This window comes from Neofelis nebulosa, chromosome X, assembly GCF_028018385.1.
Source record: "Neofelis nebulosa isolate mNeoNeb1 chromosome X, mNeoNeb1.pri, whole genome shotgun sequence".
Taxonomy (NCBI): domain Eukaryota; kingdom Metazoa; phylum Chordata; class Mammalia; order Carnivora; family Felidae; genus Neofelis; species Neofelis nebulosa.
In genome coordinates this window covers 41,609,979-41,616,955 of record NC_080800.1, presented here as the reverse complement: position 1 = coordinate 41,616,955, position 6,977 = coordinate 41,609,979, and positions in this window count along the sequence as shown.

Below are 6,977 nucleotides of genomic sequence, written 5' to 3'. Positions count from 1 at the left end.
ATGGGAAGGCTGAGGCTCATGGCCAAATGAGTTCATTCATTTGACATTTATGGAGCTCAGGCTGTGGGCCAGGCGCTAGGGATTCTTCCCTTTGCCCTCACGGAGCTGACATTCTAGCGAGAGAGATAGACCATACATATAACAAATAAGTAAAAATTATTGTTTTGCATATATTCATTGTAACAGATATATATGACTGTATAATACAAATTATATGTAATAAAATAGACATATAAATACTACTTAGTGGACATAACATGATAACTAGTGTTAATATGTAACTAATTTACCTTTACATACATATAATAAATGTCTTGAATACGTTGTGTCTATTCTATATTCATATGTGAATGTATAATTAAATATATACGTGTGTTGTATATATGTGTGTGATAACTGCCAAATGCTATGGAGAGAGATAGAACAAGGTAAGGGGAAACCTGTGGCGTCAGGTTGCATTTTTAGCGTGGTCAAAGAAAGCTTTGCAGAGAAGGTGATGCTTGAATGTTTGTGTTTACCAGAAAATTCTTTTGTCACCTCATCCCAAATTCTGGATCTCATATCCTGTCAACAACCTCCAAATTTATTCATTTGAAAAAGACTTCTTGAGTGCCTACCAAGTGCAGGGCACTGAGAGAACATAGCAAAGAACATATGGAGGAGACTGCCCTTGCAGTAGTCCAGAACACTCTTCCATCAGATCTTTTCCCTTTTTTTTTTTATTTTATTTATTTTTGAGGGAGAGAGAACACGAGCAGGGGAGGGGCAGGGAGAGAGGGAAACAGAATCCGAAGCAGGCTCCAGGCTCTGAGCTGTCAGCACAGAGCTCAATACAGGGCTTGAACTAACAAACCACCAGATCATGACTTGAGCCGCACTTGGATGCTTGACTGACTGAGCCATCCGGGTGTCCTAGATATTTTCCTTCTTATTTATCTTTTGCCTCACTTCAGAGAGACCTCCCCTGATACCCCATGCAAAGTAGTTAAGGGACTGCCTCCCTGAGGAAGTGGCATGTGAAAAGTGAGGAAGCAGGCCATGGGGGAAAGAAAGCATTCCCGACAGAGGGAACATTAGGTGCAAAGCCTTGAGGTTGGAGGTTCTTGTTTGAGGAAGAGCAGAAGGCTGTGTAGTCAGAGAGGGGTGAGGAAGGGAGAACACTGGGTGATGAGATCAGAGGCCATGTCAAGTAGGGTATTATAAGCCAGGCTGAGATGTTTGGTTTTTGTTCTAAGATTTGTGGGGAGCTGTAAAAGGATTTTAAGCAGAGGGGTCACATTATATAAATTACATTTTATTTTTTGTCTTTATCTTAAAGATTATTTATTTTTGAGGGAGAGAGAGAGAGAGACAGAGAGCAGAAGTGGGGGAGGGGCAGGGCAGAGAGAGAGGGGACAGAGGATCCCGAGGGGACTCTGTGCTGACAGCAGAGAGCCCTATGTGGGGCTCGAACTTACAAACCATGAGATCATGACCTGAGCCAAAGTCCAAAGTTTAACTGACTGAGCCACCCAGGCATACCTAAGTTATGTTTTAGAATAAACAAGCTGGCTGCTGTGTGTGTGGGGAGAGAGAACTATGAAGGAAAAGACGGGAGCAGAAAAACCAGCAGAGAGACCACTGCAAGAGTCCAGGAAGTCGTGAGAGAGGATCAGACTGAGATGGTAAGGGGCACCCGGGTGGCTCAGTCAGCTAAGCGTCTGACTTCAGCTCAGGTCATGATCTCACAGTGAGTTTGAGCCCTGTGTTGTGCTCTGTGCTGACAGCTCAGAGCCTGGAGCCTGCTTTGGATTCTGTGTCTCTCTCTCTCTCTGCCCCTCCCCCACTTGTGTTTTCTCTCTCTCAAAACTAAACAAACTTTTAAAAAGAGATGGTAAAAGTGGAAGTGGTGAGGAGGGATTTGATTTTGGATTGATTGTGAAGGTAAAGGCGCCAGGATTTGCCAAGAGATCAAATATAAACAAAGGACATGAAAAGTAGAAAGGAGTCCAGGCTAGACCCCCAGGTTATTAGCCTGAGGAGCTGGAAGGATGGATGGAGTTGTTATCAACTGACATGGGAAATCAGGTGTGGGGCAAGATCGGGAGTTTGTTTCTGGATATGTTACATTTGAGATGCATGGTGGACATCCGAGTTGTGGTATGTGTTGGTTGAGTGAGATAGTTGGGGACCAGGTGCGAAAGTCAGGGGTTGGAGGGAGGCCGGGGACCGTAGATATAGGTTTGTGGACCATCAGAGGTGACAGCTGAAGCCATGAGTGTGGCCGAGTTCTTCTCTGAAGAATTGACGGCCCTCAAACGGATCTGGATCAGTGAGAGTAATTGAGGCGGGATTTGCACTTTCCCAAGCAAGAGGGAAGAGCAATCATTCCAGTTGGAGGGAATAGCTTGAGCAGACAGGGAGACAGAGAATCCCAGGCAGGCTCCACACAGGCAGCGCACAGCCTGACACAGGGCTTGAACTCCCAAACTGTGAGATCATGCATAACCTAGGCTGAAACCAAAAGTCGGACGCTTAACCAACTGAGCCACCCAGGCGCCTCTAGCTTTTTTTTTTTTTTTCTCTTTTTAAGTGAGAGTGATTTGAACAGTTGTGATGTGCGTATTTACTCATGCTTCCCAGTTCTGGTACATGCCAAGCCCTGTTCTAGGCACTAGGGACACAGCGGTGAGCAAGGCAAAAATCTCTTCCTTCGTGGCGATTTCGTTCCAGTAAAGGAGACAAACAATATCAAAAAAGGAGGAAAATCTAGAGGATGTTAGAAGCTGAGAAGTGTTATGGAGAAAAGTAATGCAAGGAGGGAGGCACAGGGAGTTTGGCGGGGGAGGGTTTGGAATTTTAAACAGGGTAGCCAGGACAGGCCTCATTAAGGAGGTGACATTTGAACTTTCAAATAGCATGTCTCTTGCAGTCTGGAACAGTTCTTCAGTCTTCCCTTGACCTTCATGACCTTGATGCTTTTGAAGATGACAAGCCAGGAATTTTGTTGCATGCCTCTCAGTTTGGTTTTGTCTGATGTTTCCTCATGGTTGGATTCCGGTTCTGCACTCAGGGAGGAAATATCACAGAAGTGACCCGGACTCCTTACTTCATGCTATCATCTGGCTCGTAATTTTAATACTGATAATGGTTGCTTTGTTCCTTTTGCCTTTGGAATGAACTCACATGTATTTCGTGGAGAGATACTTTGAATCTATGTAAATATCCTGTTCCTCATCAAAGTGTAACCGACCTGACCCACCGACTGCTAGTGTCAATGCTAGTTTTAATTTAGCATGTATATATTTTCTAATTCCATCATTGCTGACAATTATTAGTATTATCAGTTGACATTCTCCTGTAAAAATATTTCCCTTCTCTATTTATTTACTCTTTCACCCATTCATTTATATAGGCATTCATTCATGGTTTCTTGAACCTTTATCAAGTGCTTTTTCTGTGGTTCAGATTACTATGTTTGTTTACTTTGGGTCCATTAATGTAGAGAACTACATTTATAGCTTTTCTGCACTTGATCTTAGCCAAAAGGCTGAGAAGCGATTCATTTATAGCTTTTCTGATACGGACTCAATTTTTGAATTCCTGGGATAAATTCTATTTGATCAAAACAGGTTTGCTAAATGTACTAATGGATTCATTAGCTAAGAATTTGTTAAGGATTTTGACATCTACAGATATAAGTGAAATGGGCTTGAAATGTTCATGTACTGTCTCATCTGTTTCTGAGGGATGCCTGGGTAGCTCAGTCGGTTAGGCGTCTGACTCTTGATTTCGGCTCAGGCCATGATCCCAACGGTTTGTGGGTTCGAGCCCCATGACGAGCTCAGAGCCTGAAGCCTGCTTGGGATTCTGTCTGTCTCTCTCTCTCTCTCTCTCTCTCTGCCCCTTCTCTGCTCATTTTTCTCTCAAAATAAATAAACTTAAAAAATTTGGGCCCTTTTTTGGGTGGGGAGAGGAAAGCTTTTGACTACTGTTTTAATCCACTAATTTTTGCTCTACTAAATTGATCTGTTCATGGAATGGTTTTGGCATTTTATATTTTTCTAGGAATGTATTCATTTCATCTAGGTTTTCGGGTATATGTTCATTATTTTTAAAAGTTCTGTTACAACTATATTAAGTTCCCATCTTTAATTTTGTATTTGGTTTGTTTGCATTTTCTATCTTAATTCATCAGTCTTGCCAGAGGGTGTGTCTTTCCTCTGAATTTTTGTTTCAAAGATTCTACCTTTAATTTTATGAATCTTGTTTTTCCCTATCTCCTCCATTTCTGCTCTTTATCATTTCCTTGCTTCTCATTCAGGTTTGTTCTGGTGGTCTTTTTCTTTTTTTTTTTTTTTTTTTTTTTTTTTTTTTTTAATTTTTTTTTCAACGATTTTTATTTATTTTTGGGACAGAGAGAGACAGAGCATGAACGGGGGAGGGGCAGAGAGAGGGAGACACAGAATCGGAAACAGGCTCCAGGCTCCGAGCCATCAGCCCAGAGCCCGACGCGGGGCTCGAACTCACGGACCGCGAGATCGTGACCTGGCTGAAGTCAGACGCTTAACCGACTGCGCCACCCAGGCGCCCCTCTGGTGGTCTTTTTCTAACTTTGGGTATAATTTACATATGAGGAAATGCTCAGATTTTAATTATACAGCTTGAATTTTTACCAAAGTATACACCTATGTGACCCATACCCCAGTCAAGATCTAGAACCTTTTTATTATTCCAGAAAGCTACCTTGCAACCCTTTCTAGTGGATACCCTCCCCACCTCCACCCTGCTCTATCACCAAAATGTGTTTAAGGATTTTTTTAATGTTTATTTTTTAATTTTTGTTAATGTTTATTTATTTTTGAGAGACAGAGACACAGACAGAGTGCGAGCAGGGGAGGGCAGAGAGAGAGAGAGGAAGACACAGAATCCAAAGCAGGCTCCAGGCTCTGAGTTGTCAGCAGAGCCCGATGTGGGGCTCGAACCCACAGACCATGAGATCATGACTTGAGCTGAGGTTGGGTGCTCAACTGACTGAGCCACCCAGGTGCCCCAAAATGTTTATTTTTTTATTTTTGAGAGAGAGGGAGAGAGAGCGCGTGCACGTAAGCAGGGGAGAGGGCAGGACGGAGGATCTGAAGTGGGCTCCTCACTGACAGCAGTGAGCCCGGTGCGGGGCTCGAACTCATGAACCGTGACATCGTGACCTGAGCCGAAGTCGGACACTTAACCGAGCCCCCCAGGCACCCCTTAAAGATTTAAAAAAAAATTTTTTTTTAATGTTTATTTATTTTTGGGAGAGACAGAGACAGAATGCGGGTGGGTTAGGAGCAGAGAGAGAGAGAGAGGGAGACACAGAATCTGAAGCAGGCTCCAGGCTCTGAGCTGTCAGCACAGAGCCCAATGCAGGGCTCAAACTCACGAGCTGTGAGATCATGACCTGAGCTGAAGTCAGATGCTCAACTAACCGAGCCACCCAGGCGCCCCTAAAGATTTTAAAGTAATCTCTACACCCAACATGGGGTTCGAACTTATAACCTTCAGATCAGAGTTGCATGCTCTACCGACTGAGCCGGCCAGGCACCCCAATATGTGTTTTGAATGAGAACTTCACATGAACAGAATAGTATATAGTGTCTTTTCTGTGTGTCTTTTTTCATTCGTTTGTGAGATTCATTCATGTTGATATTTGTAACAGTACTTTGTTCCTTTTACTCCTGAGTTGTAGTCCATTGAGCAGACCCTAATTTATCCATTCTCCTCTTGTTGGATGTTTGGGTTCCCGGTTTTTGGCTGCGGTGAACACAGCTGCTCTCCATGTACATATAACAAGTCTTTTTATTGACACGTTTGCATTATTTGGGGTAACTAAGAATGAAATTGCTGGGTCATAGGGTGTTATGTTTACCTTTATATGAAACAGCCCAACAGTTTTCCAGAGTGACTGTACCATTTACTACTGCCAACCATGTACAAGGCTTCCTTGTTGTGGGATTCCAGAGCCCTGGGGGGTGGGAAGAGGGAAGGGAACATGTGGGTGCCTCCAGACTAAAAGCCACCCATCCTGAGACAGGTGGCCTCTTTCTATTCCTATTTCCTGTCCCTCTCCCCTCCCCCACACCCTCTTCCCTCAGTCCCTGGGCAATACCCCCACCCCAAATCAGCAGCATTATCACCTCTAGGGGGCCCCTTCTTTCTCACCTCACCTCCTACAGCTGGTACAGGGAGATGTCACTACGCAGGCCAGTAAGTGGGGGGAGGGGCTTTGTGCCGACTACTCTCCCCTTACCACCTCCCCTTCCACCTTCTGGTTTCACAGACAAGTATTTGGGGGAGGGGCCGTTCCTGGCCCAGTTTCTGGCGCAGCCCTCCAAGGCCGGGAGAGGGCAGCCCCAGCCTCATTTTCCACCACACCCAGACCAGTGCTGAGTACGCACGCACGCGTACTTGGGAATCACAGAGTGCAGATCGGTCCCTGGTGACCAGAGGGGCAGGTGCTATGCTAACAGCCATGAAGAGCACAGGAATGAGCGTGAACCCAAGCAGTCCTGATGGGGCAGCTGTGGGACCAGGGACTGGCAGGCTGAGCTTCTCTATCTCCACCCCTCTGGGGCCATCCGTTCACTGAGGGCGCAGCGGCAACTGGTGCCAGAGTGCCCACTGTCGTCCAACTGGGAGATGCCCTTGGACAGTCAAATGCAGTTTAGGTTTAGCACTGAGATTGCACAGCAGGTGCAGGGTTCCCAGTGCTGGCAGGTTTCCTGGTATATTGAGACTTGCTAGACTTGACGACGGTGAGGGGGGCTGTGATCAGGATCCTGTGGGTTGGGGCACAGGCCAGAACTTCATGTTCAGTCCCCACGCACCAGACACTGCGAGTGCCAGCAATGCCACCCACCTCAGCCCAAGGAGGCCCCTCGTCCATCTGCGTTTATGTCCCTGTGTCTGTGTGGGTCACAAACCGTGCTGGCGCATAAGAAAGAGACGTGCAAGCTACG